The sequence below is a fragment of the Cervus canadensis genome, chromosome 20 (assembly GCF_019320065.1).
Source record: "Cervus canadensis isolate Bull #8, Minnesota chromosome 20, ASM1932006v1, whole genome shotgun sequence".
Taxonomy (NCBI): Eukaryota; Metazoa; Chordata; class Mammalia; order Artiodactyla; family Cervidae; genus Cervus; species Cervus canadensis.
This window is the reverse complement of record NC_057405.1, coordinates 59,088,189-59,108,764: the sequence shown is the minus strand read 5'-3', so window position 1 is coordinate 59,108,764 and position 20,576 is coordinate 59,088,189. Positions and strand designations below refer to the sequence as shown.

The window sequence follows — 20,576 nt, the reverse complement described above, 5'->3', positions numbered from 1 at the left end:
CTGGCAACAACGTGCTCAATTAGGTCAACTGGTGGGAATTTATTCTGCAAAACTGTTTCTAGAACCTGCTTTATTAAATAGAATCTGAAATTGTTTGGGGGCGTAAATGGGTAGGGGAAATAGAGGGGACTATATGAAATCATCTCTGTGAAACTCTTGAATATTGTGAAGCACTATAGAATTTAAAGAATAGTCATTCAACAAAAAATGGTAAAAATTAAATATCTGAAATTGCGTGGAAATTAACAAGGATTCAGAGTGATGATTAGTCGTGATTTAGAGTCATGAATCTAATTTCAGTGATCAAGTAAAATGTAAAAGTTATCAAGTAGTAGTCAAACAGTTTAACCCCAGGTGGCAAAATTGTGGTAACAAAGTTGTGACTTTTACTTAGAAATATGGGAGGAAAAAACCCAACCTGACATAAAAATCAGCACTGTCACGAGACAAAGGACTTTTCCTTATCATCCTTAGAGAAAGACTTCCTCAACTATAAGTGAAATAAGACAATGTTGTAAGCATGAAAAACTTAATGAAGAAGATGTAGTGTGAGTGTGTACTCTAGAGTCCCTGCTGGGTAGTTAGTACTTGTCTTACAAGAACATGAATTTGTTCACATTTCTATGTCAAATCTGCTGAAAGAAGCTGTATTGTGCAGAAGGTACATACAGCTACTCTTGCCATGTTTTTAAAAGCATCCAACTCAGACTGGGGATTGGGACAAAAGATAATGACTTGCCCATTTTATTATAATAATAATTCAAAGAATCTGGTGGTTATACTTGGAATAAAGATAAAAGAAGTATTTATGTGTTTTACAAGCTATTCAATTATTTGATGGTTGCTTATTGAAATGAAGACTTAGTCTACTAAACCACCTCAAACACTAATTGTGGTATAAACATAATTTGGCTTGTAATTGCTTATAATTAGTTGCTTTTCCATTACTATTATGCTTTTTCCCAAGGTAATTTTAAGTGAATATAAAAGTGCCAAGAATCTTGGCAAGGTAAGGCCTTGTTAATTTGATACGGAATAATTTAAATGCTGTCTACCAACTGAACTGATCTTTTGTAAAATATATTATCTTTCTTAAGCATCATTACTATCATGAAGCTCAAAGTCTCTTGTACTAATTACCAAGTTAGTCAGTTAATCTAACTATTTCACTGAACTTAATATGTCCAAAACACATCTGTCATTCCTTTTTCATCAGCCCTGTTTCTGTCACTGAAGATCTTTCCCACTTCACCAGTTTAAAAACAAAAAATTCTTAACATTTTTTGCTTTGCACGTGAAGGATTGCCTCAAGAACTTAAAGTGAGTCCCATCCCCCAGACCTTCTTGCTGCTGCTGCTGCTAAGTCACTTCAGTTGTGTCCGACCCTGTGCGACCCCACAGATGGCAGCCCACCAGGCTCCCCCATCCCTGGGATTCTCCAGGCAAATACTGGAGTGGGCTGCCATTTCCTTCTCCAACGTGTAAAAGTGAAGTCGCTCAGTCATGTCTGACTCTTAGCGACCCCATGGACCGCAGCCTACCAGGCTCCTCCGTCCATGGGATTCTCCAGGCAAGAGTACTGGAGTGGGGTGCCATTGCCTACTCCGCCAGACCTTCTTAAGGCACCTCAAATTGTACTCCTTACCCCTCATTCTTTTGAATAATCCTTCCTATTGAAATCTTACCCAAATTTTAAAAAATCCTTACTTGACCCCACTTCTGCCTTCAGCTAACACCCAATTTTTCTGCCCTCCTTCACAGCAAAACTCCCTAAAAGACATATCTATACTTTCCAGTCTCTACCCTCATGTCTTCTTCAAACCCTTGAAATGGATATTTCTCAAAGCCCACATCTTGTCAAAGCCAGTGGTTCAAATAATGGTGTTGGTCCGCATTTAACTCGTTCAATAGCTTGTGATACAACTAACTATTACCTTGCTTCTTGAAACAATTCTCTAGACTTTTGTGACACCTCTCTTCTTTGGTTTTCCTTTGACACATGTGGATCTTATCCAACACTCCCATGCCCTTGGCTTCCTCTCTCCTACTTCTCCATGTGCACTTTCTTCCTGAGTGACCTGGTTCACCCAGTCCATGGCTTTGTGACATCCATATACTAGTGACTTTCAAATCTGTATCTCCAGCCCAGTCATCTCTTTTGAATTCCAGATCTTTGGGACACTTGCCTACCTGACGTTTCTGTTTGAATGTCTAATAAGCACCTTGAAGCTAATGTGGCTAAGAGAGCCATTCCTTTTCATGCAAAACTTGCCTGCTCTTCACAAAAAGAAAAATAAAATACCCAGCTGTTCTCCACTCAAGCTTCCTGGCTGACCTCTCTGCTCTGCTCTTGTCTGTGTATGGTCCATCCTTCTAGCAGCAACTATCTTATTAAGTAGTGGTTGCTCAAGCCCAAAGTCACTCTTGATTCTACTCTTTCCTGCTTTCCTATCAATCCAATCTATCATTAGCCTTGTGATGATATTCCTAAAACATTTCAAGTGTTCCTTTTCTATCTTCGCTACTACCTTAGTTGAGAACACTGAAATTCATTCCCCTGGACTACCGCAGTAGTTTTCTAAACAATCTCTCTGCTTACACTTTGGTCCTCTCAGATTATTTACCACTGAGCAGCAAGAGTGATTTTTTTAAGTCCAATTATGATATTATGACACTTCTCTTATTTTAATATTGTAAAATTCTCCAATGGTTTCCCATGACACTTAAAATAAAAATGGCCTACCTTAGCCTTGAAACCTCTATATGATCTGGTCCCAGACTAATTCTCCAAGCTCATCTCTACCATTCATTCTCTGTTCCCAGCCATACAACTATACGCCAATAAAATTTTTTTTTTAAATAAAAATATAAAATTTGCATTTTCTGAGGATAAATATTTATAGAAATTCAGTTATTTTGTTTATTGCTTATGGTAAAATTTTGAGTAGTATGGGAAGTATGTTCTTTTGAATATTTAATTTATAAATTCTTAGAGAAAATTAGCCCTATTCTCCCCTCCCCCCAGGTCTAAGGGTTAATATCAGAAAGCAGAATCAAGTTTATATCCCAGAGTTTGGAGGTTTCTACTCAGTATAAACTCAGTAGCTCAAGTGAAAGAACTTACCTATTGACATTTGAGGCTCATTTTGATTAAAAATAAACACAACTTGGTCTTCCTATGGTGAGGTCCACAAGACCGGAAACCAACAGCTTACCATCTGTTTTGTGGTGCTGCACGCTTAAATACTAATAGCCAACTATCAGTCATTTGAAGAAAGTCTTCAATGTTTGAAAAGAGACCAAAGTAAATATTAATAGGAAAAAAAAGAAAACAAAAAGCAAAATAATTATAGGAAGTAGAAACAAACTTCTAAGAAAAAAGACCATAATTATACTCCATAGGGATGAGAGAAGATAGTCTATCCGTAAAAACCAAACCAAACAAAAACGGAATACTAAATAAACAAGAAACATTCAAAGAACAACAACAACAAAAATAAAAGAAAACAGTGCTTGGAAATTAAAAACAGGATAGCTGAGAGTGTTTAAAAAAAAAAAGTGGGGGATAAATTTAATGAAATCTCTGAGAAAATAGGAAAAGCCAGAATTGAAAGACAGGAGAGGAAAGAAAGAACATTAGTTGATCAATCCAAGAGTCCCCAAACTCAAATAATAAGAGTTCTAGAAAGAAAGAATAGGGAGGAGGTGACTATCAAAGAAATAATAATAAACATTTCAGAACAGAAGGACATTGATTGAAAGGACTCCCCTATTACCTCATACAATAAATGAAAAAAAAAATCCAAACCAAGATACATAATTGTGAAATTTCAGAACACTTTGCATAAAGATTTTTAAAGTTTCCAAGACCAAAAAAAGGGTCAAAATCAGAAGATAAAGAATCAGAGAGCGCTGGACTTTTCAATAGCAGCATTGGAAGCTTAAAGACAGGGGAGCAACACCTTTAAACTTTTTGGGAAAATGTATTTTTACCTGAAAACTCCATACCTAGTCTCAAGCAGTACTTGCTTTCATTTTTCTTTTTTGTCAATTATTTATTCTTTTGTTGAGATATAATTGACTTATAACATTATATTAGTTTCGGGTGTACAATATAATGATTTGATATTTATATACATTGCAAATAAGTCTAGTTATCATTTGCTACCATCAATAGTTACAAAAAATTTTTCTTTTTCTTGTGATGAGGACTTTTAAGATTGACTCTTAAAAAAAAAGATTGACTCTTTCAGCAACTTTCAAATATGTAATACAGTATTATTAACTATAGTTGCCATGCTGTACATAATTAGTACCTTAGTTTCTTGATAGACACTGTGCTAAATTGAATGCACTAGTAAAAGCAAATTGTCATTACAACTTATTATAACCTATTAAAAACTAATTAACAAAAGCAAGTGATCCTTATAAACTATTAAAAATCTGAAGCCAAATGTGATTGTTCTGTTTTCATCACAGATAGAATGGTATCATAGTTAGGGTGTGCATGCATTCTAAGTCTCTTCAGTCATGTCTGACTCTTTGTGACGCTATGGACCATAGCCTGTCAGGCTCCTTTGTCCATGGAATTCTCAAGGCCAGAATACTGGAGTGGGTTGCCATGCCCTCCTTCAGGGGACCTTTGCCACCCAGGGATTGAACTGGTATCTCTTATATAAGTTTCCTGCATTGGCCGGTGGGTTCTTTTTACCACTAGTACCACCTGGGCAATGGAACCAAAATATTAAAGAATTAAGTTCTATTCATGGCTTTTTCTCTTGTACTCTTCTTGTTTGAGAAAGACAATTAAAGGAATAACTGGATCAATAAACTATCAGTATTGATATGTTGGGCTTCCCTGGTGGCTCAGTTGGTAAAGAATCCACCTGCAATGTAGGAGACCTAGGTTCAATCCCTGGGTTGGGAAGATCTCCTAGAGGAGGGCATGGCAACCCACTCCAGTATTCTTGCCTGGAGAATCCCAATGGACAGAGGAGCCTGGCGGGCTCCGTGGGGTCACAAAGAGCCGGACACGACTGAGCGACTAAGCACTCATCGATATGTTATCTCTCTTAGGAAGTCTTTATTTGGAGCTTTAGAAACAAAAGCTTTTCTGGCACCTAGAAACAGCTTTTAGTTGGTTACTAAAAGCTTCCTCTCATCCTGGACACTAGAAAATTCCTTGGGAAACAAGTAGCCTTAGTATACCCCCCTCCCATTTTTAACAGACTAAGCTATACCTACCATATACCAGAATCCTACCTTGTTTTGGAATAAGGAGAATATGCTGATGTGATTAGACTCTTCTGTCTTCCATAGCCTGAACTTCCAACTTGAAAGAAACAAAAAAACAACTGAGAAAGTCTAATTTCAACATATCCTGTATCTGGGAACTTGAGATAGTAATTGTTTCATTCTTACCCACATGCCCTTCTGGGAGAGTCAGCCCCACCCACAGTCCATGGTAGGGGCAGCCCTATGGGCATTAGACCTTGTCTCCCGAGCCACAGCTGATTGGAACAGTGGAGAACACCAAGGTTTTTTTGTGTGTGATCAGTTGATTCCAAAGACCTAGATACTGAGTAACTCCATGGAGGGTGTAGAGCATAAGGTGAGGTGGACTCAGGACAGGCAGTCATTTTTATGCCTTATGCATGCAAATAAAGAGAGAAAACTGGTCTTCAGAAATACCCCATAACCTAGATGTGCCAAAGGAAGCAGAAATCATACAGCCTTAGAGAAAGAGAACAGTGGTCTGTTAGATTTGACCATTTCTATATTTGTGTTTGGTATCCAAGAGATTTCCCTCTGGATTTCTAACTCAATGCTTTTTCAGTTCAGTTCAGTTCAGCTCAGTTGCTCAGTCGTGTCTGACTCTTTGCGACCCCATGAACTGCAGCATGCCAGGCCTCCCTGTCCATCACCAACTCCCGGAGTCCACCCAGATCCATGTCCCTCGGAGTCAGTGATGCCATCCAGCCATCTCATCCTCTGTCGTCCCCTTCTCCTCCTGCCTTCAACCTTTCCCAGCATCAGGGTCTTTTCAAATGAGTCAGCTCTTCGCATCAGGTGGCCAAAGTACGGGAGTTTCAGCTTCAACATCAGTCCTTCCAATGAACACTCAGGACTGATCTCCTTTAGGATGGACTGGTTGGATCTCCTTGCAGTCCAAGGGACTCTCAAGAGTCTTCTCCAACACCACAGTTCAAAAGCATCAATTCTTCAGCGTTCAGCTTTCTCTATAGTCCAACTCTCACATCCATACATGACCAGTGGAAAAACCATAGCCTTGATTAGATGGAACTTTGTTGCTTTTTACATGAATTAATTTAATATAGCTTCTTTTTGCTTATAACCAAAGAATCTTTGACTCAACAGTTGTTAAATATGCATTTTTGGAACCCCACACTTCTACATTTTCGTACCTCTCGTAACCCATTTTAAGTTGTTGTGGGCATGGAAATATCAGAGAGGAGAAGACATTTCTTTTGTAATGTCCCACAGAAGAGATGCCTGGATCCTTCTAGTCACAGGGATTCAGAGGTACTTAAAGGATCAACTTCTTCAAGACTCAGTCTGCTTTTCAGCAGTTCTGGTAGATGCTAGAAGAAACCAGATGACCAGCCACCTTACTAATAACTTATATAATTTGATACCATTTATCAATTTATAATTATGTCAAACTATAGTTTGGGAGTAAATATTGTTATAAAGTTATCAAATGTATTATGGTTTGTTACACTTCCCTGGTGGCTCAGACGGTAAAGAGTCTGTCTCCAATGCTGGAGACCCGGGTTCTGATCCCTGGGTTGGGAAGATCCCCTGGAGAAGGAAATGGCAACCTACTCCAGTACTCTTGCCTGGAAAATCCCATGGACAGAGAAACCTGGTAGGCTACAGTCCATGGGGTCACAGAGTCGGACACGACTAAGCGACTTTACTTACTTACTTTACTTATTATTTCAGTACTGTTTTATAAAATAAATCTATTAAATCTTAGTTGCCAGTTCTTAATGGTCATGTATGGATGTGAGAGTTGGACTGTGAAGAAAGCTGAGTGCCAAAAAATTGATGCTTTTGAACTGTGGTGTTGGAGAAGACTCTTGAGAGTCCCTTGGACTGCAAGGAGATCCAACCAGTCCATCCTAAAGGAGATCAGTCCTGGGTGTTTATTGGAAGGACTGATGCTGAAGCTGAAACTTTGGCCACCTCATGTAAAGAGCTGACTCATTGGAAAAGACCCTGATGCTGGGAGGGATTGGGGGCAGGAGGAGAAGGGGACGACAGAGGATGAGATGGCTGGATGGCATCACTGACTCGATGGGCATGAGTTTGAGTAAACTCCGGGAGTTGGTGATGGACAGGGAGGCCTGGTGTGTTGTGATTCATGGGGTTGCAAAGAGTCAGACACGACTGAGCGACTGAACTGAACTGAACTGAACTGAACTGAACTGAACCATCAGTTTTTCTGTAGATTTAATACAAACAGTTATAGGTTGGTTTGTTGTTGTTGTTGTTGTTGCTTTTTAATGTTTTTAGTATTTATTTGACTGTGGTTGGTCTTAGTTGCCACATGTGGGAGCTAGCATCTAGTTCCCTGACTAGGGATTGAACGCAGGCCCCCTGCATTGGGAGCTCAGAATCTTAGACACTGAACCACCAGAGAAGTCCCCAGTTACAGTTTTTAAGTATACATGCACATTTTTAGAAATTCTTCACTTACTTCCTTGGTCTCAGGATTCTTAAAATTCTGGAGGAAAATAAGGAATTTTGCAAAAAACAAATTGAATGTGACTGAACTATCAACCTTGTTAGATTTTATGTGATAGAGCAGATTCTAAAACAATAGTAGGGGGATTTCCCTGGACTTCCCCAGTGGCTAAGATTCCATTCCCAGTGCAGGGGGCCCAGGTTCCACCCCTGGTCAGGGGACTAGATCCCACATGCTGAAACTAGGAGTTCAGATGCTGCATTCTGTGTAAAATAGTGAACCCATGCAGTTCAAAATCACATTGTCCAGGGATCAACCGTATATACTTTGTGTGTATGTGCTCAGTCGCTCTGTTGTGTCCAACTCTTTGTGACCAGGTGCCTCAGTCCATAGAGTCTTCCAGACAAGAATACTGGAGTGGGTTGCCATTTCCTCCTCCAGGGCATCTTTCTGACACAGGGATCAAACCTGTGGCTTCTCCGTCTCTTGCATTGGCAGGAGGATTCTTTACCACTGAGTCACCTGGGAAGCCCAAGTATATACTTTCCTCATTCAGAATTATGATTAACTAATAATTAACACTCAAGGAGTATTTACTTTATTGACTCAGATTTACACTTATATCTAAGGAGTTATTATATAGAAAGGAGTGATACCTTTCCCTTCTGCACTCATTTATTTTCCTTTTCCTGCACCTTAGAGACTTACATGAAAGTGAGTTGTAACTCATTTAAATTCTAGTCTCCAGTGTGAAGTAGTTTATTGCTTAACTCAACAAGGCTCTAACCCGGAGTGTGAGAAGGGGAGTGTCAACATTTCCCAACAGCAAGGACTTGAGCAATTAAGGTGTGGTACTAAAGAGCCCCATTCCAGTAAAACATGTTCCTGCTCTGCATCTTCTACTATGCAGTAAACAAATACATTTGTTCTAATCCTCAAATAAAGGGAAAAAACTAGAAAGAAAAAAAACACCATCCAAAACCAAAAGTCATCTATAGCCTCAGAAAATTCCTGGACATAAACTATCAGTCACTGGATTTTCCTTCATCCCTGCCAAGTTCCACAGCCTCTGAGCAGGTTTCCCAACAGGAGAAGAGAGAGGAGGGGCAGAAAAACGTTGCTAAGTAACACGCGGGGTACAGTTGTGCAGTGGGCCTATCAGATGACACAGTCTTGAGCTTTGTGCTGGTTCACAGTCATTCCACGATGTAATACAAGAGCTGCAGTATTATGTAGATACAGAGAGGCAAGATAGATCATTCCTAACCCCAGTGGTTACTTCCGAAAGATCAGGTAGTTTAAGAAAGATACGGTTATTTACACCTATGAATTTTTCTTGTTAGTCTTATTTTCCCTTGGAACATTTTCAGGGGTAGGTATCATCTTTTTTGTATTTGTGAATTAACAAATTAGTTCAATCACTTATTCATTCAACAACTATTCATCCAGTACCTATTAAGGCATTGTTACAACTTAAGTATTAAAATTGAGACTCACTGATATCATGAATTTTCTTTAGAAGTTGGTTATAAAAATGAAAAAAAAAGAGAGAAAAAGCATAAAGATCAAAATCAGAAATTCCTTAAAATATTTATTATTGTTGCATTTTATTTTTAAGCTTAGAATATATGCTTTTATTTAATATGCTATGAGTTACAAAAACATGCTTTTCCTGATTATTATGGAAAGTGGAGAGGAAATCCAAACATGAATAGCTACATAATACACATTGGAAAAGACATTGTTATAGACGCAGTTACCAGAATTCCCTTTTAAAGAAGGCACTCTTGTTTTGTAATCCAATTTATACACATTTTAAAAAGCATAGTATTGTCTAAAGTGACCTGTGCCTGTTATTTACTTATGCATATTTATCCCCTATTCTATACCTAGGATAAGTTTACTTTTTGGGGGGGCAAATTTATTATGCCTAAAATATATACACAGTGCTAATATTTATTGAGCATCTAATTTATACAAGCTAGAGTGATGTTAATTATGCATGCTTTGTCTCCTTTACGTTTTAAGAAGTAGATTCTGTCATCATCTCCACTCTACAAATAGTAAAACTAAGGTTAAGTAAGTTGTCTAAAGTCATACAGCTTGACTTACAAGAAGCAGACCCGGGCAGTCTGTCTCTAGAACCCTCCCCATGAATCACTATACTATACAACTCCCCATGAGCTTCATTGTATTTCCCGATCAAAATTTCATATGGTACATTAAGATGTTCCTAACAAGAGTGTTGAACTAGAGAACTCTCTCTTCCGTCCATTCTTCCCCTCTGGTAACCAGAAGTTCATTTTGAGTCTATGAGTCTATTTCTTTTTCGTAAACAAGTTTATTTGTGTAATTTCAGATTCTGGATACAAGGGACGTCATACAGTAGTTCTTCTCTGACTTCCTTCACTTAGCATAACACTGATTCACTGAGTCTTGACTGGACCCAGGAATCTTGTTGCTAACCATCTCTTAGGTAAATCTTACTATTTGGGGTAGGAAATCTCTCTGCTATGTCTGTTTTCATATGTTCTCTTTGTCTTTGGCATTCTGAAGTTTCATCATGATATGACTAAGTATGGATTTTGACTAGGCACAAGTTCTTTTTAGTCTACTTCAAATTGATCGAGATTCTTGGACATGTGGATTAATGTCTGTGGTAGGCAGAATAACGAACCCTCAAAGATGTCCAAGTCGTAATCTTCAAAACCTGTGACTGTTAGGCTACCTGACAAAGAGAGATTAAGGTTGCAAATGAAAATAAGATCGCTAATCAGATGACTTTAGAGAGATTATCTTGGATTATCCAAGTGGGCCCAATTTAATCACAAAGGTCCTTCATTATGGAAAAGGGAGGCAGAAAAGGAAGGGTCAGAAATGATCTAATATGAGAAAAACTTGACCTGCTGTTGCTACTTCTGAAGATGGAGGAAGAGGGCCAGGAACCAAGGAATACAGGCAGCCTCTAGCAGCCTCAGAGGCTTCCCAGATGGCTCAGTGATAAAGAGAATCCACCCGTCAATGCGGGATCCTCAGGAGATGTGGGTTTCGTCCCTGGCTTGAGGGAATCCCCTGGAGAAGGGCATGGCAACCCACTCCAGTATTCCTGCCTGTCGAATCCCATGGACAGAGGAGCCTGACAGGCTACAGCCCATGTGGTCACAAAGAGTTGGACATAGCTGAGCAATTGAGCACGCACACACACAGAAGCTGCAAAGGTCAGGAAAACAGATGCTTTCCTGGAGACTCCAGAAAGGAACACAGACTTGCCAGTATCTTGCTTTTAGCTCAGTGAGACGTGAACTGGACTTCTCACCTACAGAATTGTAAGATAATAAATTTGTGTGGTTTTAAGCCATTAAGGTATGGTAATTTGTTATTAAATACATTGTGGTAGGAAACTAGTATAGCTTCTTTCACCATTTCTGGAAAAATTTCAGCCATTATCACTTTTAATATTGCCTCTTCATTGTTTCTCTTCTTTTGGAACTCTGATTCAACGTGTATCAACCTTTTAATTCATTTTTCGTGGCTCATAATCTTGCTTTTGGATCTGCTCTCTATTACATTCTTTAGATCTATTTTCCAGTGTACTAATTCTCTTTTCAGTTACATTTCTAATGATGTTTAACCTGATCATTAAAATTTTCATTCAACAATAACATATTTCATTTTTAGAGGTCTTATTTGGTTCCTTTGCAAACTTCATTGGTCATTTTTTAAAAAAACATTTTCTTGTTTCTTATTCAAATTTTCAACCTTATTTTTTTTATTTCTTTGAAGATAATAACACACTTATTTTATATTCTGTAACAATCTAATATCTGAAGCTTTTCTGTAAGAAAGTGTTATAGTCAGTCATGACCGACTCTTTGTGACCACATGGGCTGTAGTTGGTCAGGCTCCTCTGTCCATGGAATTCTCCAGGCAAGAATACTGGAGTGGGTAGTCATTCCCTTCTCCAGGGCATCTTCCTAAACCAGGGACTGAACCCGGTCTCTTGGACTGCATGCAGATTCTTTACTATCTGAGCCTCTAGGGGAGCTTTCCTTAAATTGCTTCTAATTCATGATACCTTGTTTTCTGGTGGGTTTTATACATTGACTTAAAGCTCATGGTTCCTGTGGGAACTGTTTGAGGCTGGAGTTGAAGGATGTTCTCCAGAGAGGACATTCTTTTCCTTATACTAGCTGCCTAACAGTATTACCAATTTAGGACAAATCTAATATAAATTTTCAGTATAAAGTGTTTGGGACCACCTGGACATTAAGAACTGTGAAAGGGTTGAGATTTTACCCTTCCACAGTTAGCCTGCCATAATTGCACGAATTTTAGCAGAAGACATGTGACCCTTGAGTCAGAGACTAAGGACAGGTTATTACTCAAAGCAGTAACAGTAGCCAGAGTGTCAGCATTTGTGTTGGTTCCTCACATCCCAATTCCCACAGGGCACACAATGTGGGTTAGATGCAGTAAGTTGCATTACCGAAAAGGAACAATGAACTTATAGAACATTGATATTTTATGATGGGCAGAAAACATGCCTGCCTTTTTTTCACAGAGGTAGGCATTATGGCTGTCTTCCAAGATTGTAAGCAAATCTGTCTCCAGAGGGAGATACTATCATTTTCCTCCAAAACCATATAAACTGTTGAAAAGACAGTCTGGAACAAAGACAGTTCCAGAAACTTGAGACAGTCATGAAGAATTCTCTCTTAAGAGGAGGTAGTTTTAATTGGGCCACGAATCTCTGCTTGTGTTTGCAAATTATTAGTATAGCTTTTCCTTCCCTTCTATCCAGAGCCAAGGTCAAGACTGGTAAGGTGTCCAAGTTTGCATGTATATATGTATATATTTGTGAGAATCTCCTATTAGATACCCTACCTTGACTAGGATCTTGGATTTGTCTCCTGTCCCTACATCCTTCGTGAGCATCAGAACTCTAGTTCATCAGAATTTAGAAGATACTCCCCCATAAAATCTTCCTTTTATGCATGTTTACCTCTCCAAATCCCTGCTTTCACTTGGCATTTGGCCTTTCTTAACTTTTTGCTAATTCAATAATATATTTGAACAGATGTTTCTTATGTTCTATCCAGTTTTGTGTGTGTGTGTATGTGAGAGAGAGAGAGAGAGAGAGAGAAAGAGAGAGAGAGAGTTATTCTGTGTCTCTAATCTCCCATACTGCCAGGATGGCTAAAATGGAGGGAAGATAATAATGACTGAAGTTCAGGGTATCATGAGTCATCTGTATGAGTGCTGGATTCATCCAGAAAGCTGGCAGGCTTAGACAAGAATATACTTAACCAACATGATTAGGAAATGAGGTTTTTTAGTTAACTAGATTTTTCCACTAGTTATCTGAAGAACTGTCTGCTCCAAGAGTAATATCACCCCACAAAGGCTGTTATACACAGGAAGCAAAGCTTCAGTTTTTTCAGAGTTGTATGTAGTCACTGCACACAGGTGAGAAAAAGGAGGGAAAGGGGCAGGGCACAACCTTTAAAAAATAACACTGCTGTTGAAGATAAGACTGGTTAGAACTGATTAGACCCAAGATGGTGGAAGATTTGACTTCCAGTAGACCTTGAGTAGACCTCCAGTAGATTTGACCTCCAGTAGACCTTCATTATACGCTTATTGTAATACAGAAGCATGGTAAATCACACACCCACGGGTCAAGACAGTTCCAAGGCTGACCATAAAAGAACAAAAAGTGGATGGCGGTCCAATACCTGGAAATCTCTGTCCCTTCTCCAAAACAGATGGAATAATCCTCTCATTCCTTAGCCTATGAAATTACTCAGCCCATATAAAGTAACAACCCTGTATTCTGGGCCCTCACTTTCTGAGATGGCCCACACACTGTCTATGGAGTGTGTATCTCCTTAAATAAATCTGCTTTAACACTTAGTTCTCAGAGCAGAGCCCCCTTGCCTGCCCACTTAAATCCCTCACAAGTGTCCTATATTAACACAACTACTTCTTGCCTATCACTTTGTTTCTCACTGAATTCCTTCTGCACTGAGGCATAAAGAACCTGAACTTCAGTAAGTCCAAACACCAGGTAAGTGATTTTAATTAAAAGACAGTGGGTTCCAGATGCAGATACAGAGAACAAACTTGTGGACACAGCAGGAGAAGGAAAGGGTGGGACAAATTAAGAGCATAGCATTGAAACATATACATGACCATATGGTAAAATAGATAGCTGGCGGGAAGCTACTGTATAATATACGGAGCTCAACATAGCGCTCTGCGACCACCTAGAGGGGTGGGATGGAGTGGAGAATGGGAGCGAGGGCCACGAGGGAGGGAAATATGTAGACTTATTGCTGATTCATGTTGTATGGCAGGAACCAACACCGCGTTGTAAACCAATTATCCTCCAATTAAAAAATAAATTAAAAAAAAAAGACAGTGAGTTTGAGTCCCAGACTGTGGATTTTTCAAGTTTCAGTCTGAGTTTTGGCTGGGTTTGATGCTGAAGCTGAAACTCCAACACTTTGGCCACCTGATGCGAAGAGTTGACTCATTTGAAAAGATCCTGATGCTGGGAAGGATTGAGGGCAGGAGGAGAAGGGGAGGACAAAGGATGAGATGGTTGGATGGCATCACCAACTCAATAGACACCGACTTTTTGGGTGGACTCCGGAGTTGGTGATGGACAGGCAGGCCTGGCGTGCTGTGGTTCATGGGGTCGCAAAGTGACCGAACTGAACTGAACTGAACTGAATCCCATTTGAGGTGTGATTGGGTTTGAGTCTCAATGTGAAACTAGGTGTGTGGTTTCAGCTGTAGTCACTGATTATTTTGTTGGCAATTTTAGAAATGCTGCATGTATTCAATTTCATATTTTTGACATAGTAACTACTTAGTCACCTTTGACATAGTAGCTACTAGGTCACTGCAGGTGTTCAGACACTCTGAAAATTTACTCCTCAGTGTGGCCCACGATCAGCAGCATTGGCATCAGCACCACCTGCAGTGCAGACAAAAATGTAAATCTTAGTCCCCTGCCCAGTCCTACAAGAATCAGAATCTTCACTTTAGTCAGATCTTCAGATGGTTCCTTTGCACATTAATGTTTGAGAAGTACTGCCCTAGAAAAATACTTTAAAGGTACAGTTGCTTATGACTCTAACAGTAATAAAATTTGGAGGTGGTTATAATAGGATGGAGAAGGCATGGTTTAAATTGCAAGGAGATCAAACCAGTCCATCCTAAAGGAAACCAACCTGGAATATTCATTGGAGAGACTGATGTTGAAGCTGAAGCTCTAATGGCCACCTAAAGCTCTTTTGGCCACCTAAGACAAAGAGCTGACTCACTAGAAAAGACCCTGATGCTGGGAAAGATTGAAGGCGGGAGAAGAAAGGGGCAACAGAGGATGAGATGGTTGGATGGCATCACTGACTCAGGGGACATGAGTCGGAGCAAACTCCAGGAGACAGTGAAGAATGGAGGATTCTGGCGCGCTGCAGTCCATGGGGTCTCTACGAGTCAGACACGACTTAGTGACTGAACAACAACAATAAGAAAAGAATCAGAATCTAGGAATTCTCTGTGGTCCAGTGGTCAGGAATCTGCGCTTTCATTACTGAGGGTGCAAGCTGAATCCCTGGTTGGGGAAGAAAACCATGTTGTATAGCAAAAAAAAAAAAAAAATCAGAATCTGAGGTCCACTCCTAAGTAACAGTGTGACACTCAGCAAATAACTTAACATATCTAAATGTAGGATCTTATTTCACAAGGTTGTTAAAGGAATAAAAAAAAAAGTGCCTATGACAGGGCTTTCCTGCTGGCTCAGTGGTAAAGAGTCCACCTGCCAATGTGGGAGATGTTAGAAAACTTAATTTAGACAATCAGAGGAATATTTTATGTATCAGCTACCGGCAGGGATACTAAAACTTCAGTCAGAATTCTTCTAATTTCTATAGAAGGAAGAAATATTTTCTGGAAGAAAATATTCTTTTGTACCTACTAAGAGGGACCAACTCTTCATCAGCTTATATATATTATTAACTTTCTTTTTCCATGAGGTTCATTCTCAGTAAAATAAAGGAAACTAAAGGTATAAAACCTCTGAACTTAAGCCAGTTGATGTCATGTTTTATTACAATTTTAAAATGAAAATATAAACAAAATTAAAAAAATAAAATGAAAATATGAGCATAGAATTTCTATGAATTCACTAACAGTTTGAAATAAAAATGCATGATCAAAAATGTTTAAGAGATACTCTATATGAAAAACATTATGGCAAATTACCCACAGTCTATATACTATTGTGAGTTTTGCTTGTTTGATATTTACTCCACAATATGAATGGACATCCCTTCCTATTAATATGTTTCCCTAGTGGCTCAGACAGTAAAGAATCCGTCTGCAATGCGGCAGACCTGGGTTCGATCCCTGGGTTGGGAAGATCCCCTGGAGGAGGGCATGGCAACCCACTCCAGTATCCTTGCCTGGAGAATCCCATGGACAGAAGAGGTGCACTCCATGGTGTTGCAAAGAGTCAGATGCAACTGAGTGACTAACCACACAGCACAGTGAGATGGGAAAGAACAGGCCTGCAGTGCAGGAGACTGGGTTTGATCCCTGGGTCAGGAAGATCCCCTGGAGAAGGGAATGGCAACCCACTTCAGTATTCTTGCCTGGAGAATTCCATGGACAGAGGAACCTGGTAATACAAATTAGATTTATACCATTTTTTTAAAGTATTTCATTTTATTTATTTAATTTTTTGGTCATGTCCCAAGACATGTGTGATCTTAGTTCCCCAACAAGGAATCAAACCTGTGCCCCTGCACTGGCAGCACTGTGTTTGAACTGCCCGAGAAATCCCATAAACCATTCTTTTAAACAGCTATGGCATAATCCGCTGAAAGGATGTGCTATTAATTTAACCATATTTTAACTCTTTCTAATTTTTATCATAAAAACCATGGTCATGGACATCTTTGTACATATAACTTTGCACACCTGCCTGATTATCTTCTTTTTGTCCAGTTAAGTGAGTGTTTTATTTTTTCATTCTCCATATAGAATACTGATTTTATAACACTGAATAGTCTGATATGTACCATGACAGCAAAACTTTCACTTTCTGAAGGTGAAGGTGAAGACGCTCAATCGTGTCCGACTCTTTGCGACCCCACGGACTGTAGCCTACCAGGCTTCTCCGTCCAGGGGATTTTCCAGGCAACAATGCTGGAGTGGGTTGCCATTTCCTTCTCCAGGGGATCTTCCCAACCCAGGGATTGAACCTGGATCTCCTGCATTGTAGACAGACACTTTACCGTCTGAGCTACCAGGGAAGCCCAGGATTTATCTTAGTTTCAACTAATAAAGAATTAACATTTCAGAACTGTTAATACTGATCAGTATCATTGCCTACATATATTGATCACCTGCCAAAGACACTAGCTTGCCTGATTACTTCTTTTTAAAACTGAAGTATAGTCAGTTTACAATATTGTCTTAGTTTCAGGTGTACAACAGTGATTTAGTTTTATATATACATATATTTTTTCAGATTATTTTCCATTATAGGTTATTATTACTTTGCCAGCAAAGGTCCGTCTGGTCAAGGCTATGGTTTTTCTAGCGGTCATGTATGGATGTGAGAGTTGGACTGTGAAGAAAGCTGAGCGCTGAAGAATTGATGCTTTTGAACTGTGGTGTTGGAGAAGACTCTTGAGAGTCCCTTGGACTGCAAGGAGATCCAACCAGTCCATCCTGAAGGAGATCAGTCCTGGGTGTTCATTGGAAGGACTGATGTTGAAGCTGAAACTCCAATACTTTGGCCACCTCATGCGAAGTGTTGACTCATTGGAAAAGACCCTGATGCTGGGAGGGATTGGGGGCAGGAGGAGAAGGGGACGACAGAGGATGAGATGGCTGGATGGCATCACTGACTCGATGGGCATGAGTTTGAGTAAACTCCAGGAGTTTGTGAGGCGTATTGCAGGAGGCCTGGCGTACTGCAATTCATGGGGTCGCAAAGAGTCGGACACGACTGAACGACTGAACTGAACTGATAAGATATTGAATACAGTTCCCTGTGCTATATACAGTAAATCCTTGTTGCTTGATTACTTTTTTGAAAGTTCTCATAAGTAGAACTGTTAAGTCAAAAGAGATAATAATTTAAAATTTTAGGGACTCTGGGGGTCCAGTGGTTAAGAATCTGCCTGCCAATGCAGGGGACACAGATTCAACCCCTGGTCTCAGAGGATCCTCCCACATGCCACAGAGCAACTAAGGCTGTGTGCCACAACTACTGAGCCTGCACTCTAGAGCCCATGCTCCAAAACTACAGAAGCCACTGCAATGAGAAGCCGACACATGCAACAAAGAGTAGCTCCCACTCGCCACAACTAAAGAAAGCCTATGTGTAGCAACGAAGACCCAGCACGGCCGAAAAATAAAAAAATAAATAAAATAAAATTTTAAATTCATATTGCCAGAATGCTTCTGAGAAAGTATTTTTGTTGTTCAGTCACTAAGTCATGTCTGACTCTTTGCAAATGGACAACATGGACTGCGGCACACCAGGTTCACCTGTCCTTCACTATCTCCTGGCGTTTGCTCAAACTCATGTCCATTGAGCCAGTGATGCTATCTATCCATCTCATCCTCTGTCACCCCCTTCTCCTCCTGCCCTCAATCTTTCCCAACATCAGGGTCTTTTCCAATAAGCCGGCTCTTTGCATCAGGTGGCCAAAGTATTGGAGCTTCAGCATTAGTCCATCCAATGAATATGCAGGATTGACTGGTTTGATCTCCTTGCGGTCCAGGGGACTCTCAAGTCTCTCAAGAATCTTCTCCAACACCACAGTTCATCAATTCTTTGGCGCTCAGCCTTCTTTGTGGTCCAATTCTCATATCCATATATGACTACTGGAAAAACCATAGCTTTGACTACATATGGATGTTTGTCAGCGAAGTGACATCTCTGCTTTTTAACACACTGTCTAGGTTTGACAAAGCCTTTCTTCCAAGGAGCAAGTGTCCTTTAACTTCATGGTTTCAATCACTGTCCTCAGTGATTTTGGAGAAAAGTATAACATTGCTCAGTTTCCTTTTCTTTAGTGAAAATCAAGCAGCAATAGTTGCCAATCACAAGAGGTGAAAAGTGATTCAGTAATTATTTAAGGCTGTGCTCTCAAAAGAAAGGGAGTGAGGGAAAAAGGATGAGTAGGGAAAAAGTTGTCATCCCGATCCCAAGGGGAGCACTGGAATATGACTTGCCCCACAAGGGGACCAATTTTTTGTACCACACTATCTGTTGGTCATTGGTGGTGAGCTGCCTCTGGCTAAGTACTATCTTGGATCAAACAGTTCCTTTTGTCAAGGGTCATTCTTTAGACTCTAGGGAAAGGAGAGCTGTGAACTTTTAGCTGCCAACACTCACAGAAGCTCCAGAATGGGTATACCTTCCTGTAGGGAATATTGATGGGTGTAGGTGAGTTGTGTCCCTTCAAGTTCATGTCCACCAGAACCTCAGAATGTGACCTTATTTGACAAATAGCTCTTTGTAGGATGTAATTAGTTATGAGATTGATGAGGCTCAGGACACACTACCTCAGCATATGGCACTTAGCGTATTTTCACCTGAAGGAGTTTGAGAAAACAGCAGAAGTAGGAACGTCATCGTGACCAATCCACCACTCCCAAAGCAGGCCAAAAAATTTTCTTGTGAAGGGTGCCTTCCCTATATCTAGAGGAAGGGAGCATTCTTGTTTCTTGAAGACAAAGGAATGCTGAGAAGAATATGAACAAACAAGTCTTGCTAGTTTTCCCCCATTTTACTATACTTACCCTATACACATCAAGTTTCCATATTCCTCCACAACTGTCCACTTTTCAGCAAGCCCGGAGTTGGTATACTATGAATCTTCAAAACTGTATATAAGTATATAGGTAAATTGACTAAATACTATTTATCCAACAATAATGATAAAATCGGGGCTTCCCAACTGGTACCAGTGGTAAAGAACCCGCCTGCCAATGCAGGAGGCATAAAGATGTGGGTTTGATCCCTGGGTTGGGAAGATCCCCTGGAGGAGGTAATGTCAATACACTCTAGTATTCTTGCCTGGAGGATCCCATGGACAGAGGAGCCTAGCAGGCTATCGTCCATGGGGTCACAAAGAGTCAGACACAACTGAAGTGACTTAGCATGCACATATGCAATAATAAAATCAATGGGAAGATATTAAACTCTTTCTGAGACTATTTAATCAAGCATATTCCAATTTTTCCCCCAGATCTATTTTACTGACAGTAGCTCCTAGCTTCAGTTTCAGTTTAATGAGTTCTTGCAATTAAGCTACTTAAAGCATTTTTTTTCTAGTGGATAAAATCATCTTTATTTAATTTCTTTAGATGTATTTACATCATCAAAACTAGTGTTATAAACTAGTGAATATAACAGAACAGAAACAGACTCTCTAATCAATAGATTAGAGAACAAACTAGTGGTTAGTAGTGAGGAGAGGAAAGGGGGAGGGGCAAGACAGAGGTAGAACATTAAGAGGTACAAACCGTTATACATAAAAATAAATAAGCTACAAGGATATATTGTACAATACAGGAGATGTTAGATAATATTTTACAGTAACTATAAAGGGAGTGTAATCTTTAAAAATTGTGAGTCATTGTTCTACACCTGAAACATATATAATATTGTAAATCAACTATACTTCAATTGAAAAATAAAGTGTAAAAGAAGTGCTACATTCCTTGATAATGGAGAAGGCTATGGATTTGTGGGGACAGGAAGTAACAGGATATCTTTGTTTCTTGCTCTCAATTTTATGGTGAACCTAAAACTGCTCTAAAAAATAAAGTTTAT

The 20,576-nt window shown here is 39.7% G+C and overlaps 1 protein-coding gene across 1 annotated transcript in view; it reads left to right on the top strand.

Moving 5' to 3' along the window:
* Positions 1-20,576, top strand: part of CDK19 (cyclin dependent kinase 19) — a 265,473-nt gene that overhangs the window by 63,459 nt on the left and 181,438 nt on the right. The window lies entirely within an intron of this gene.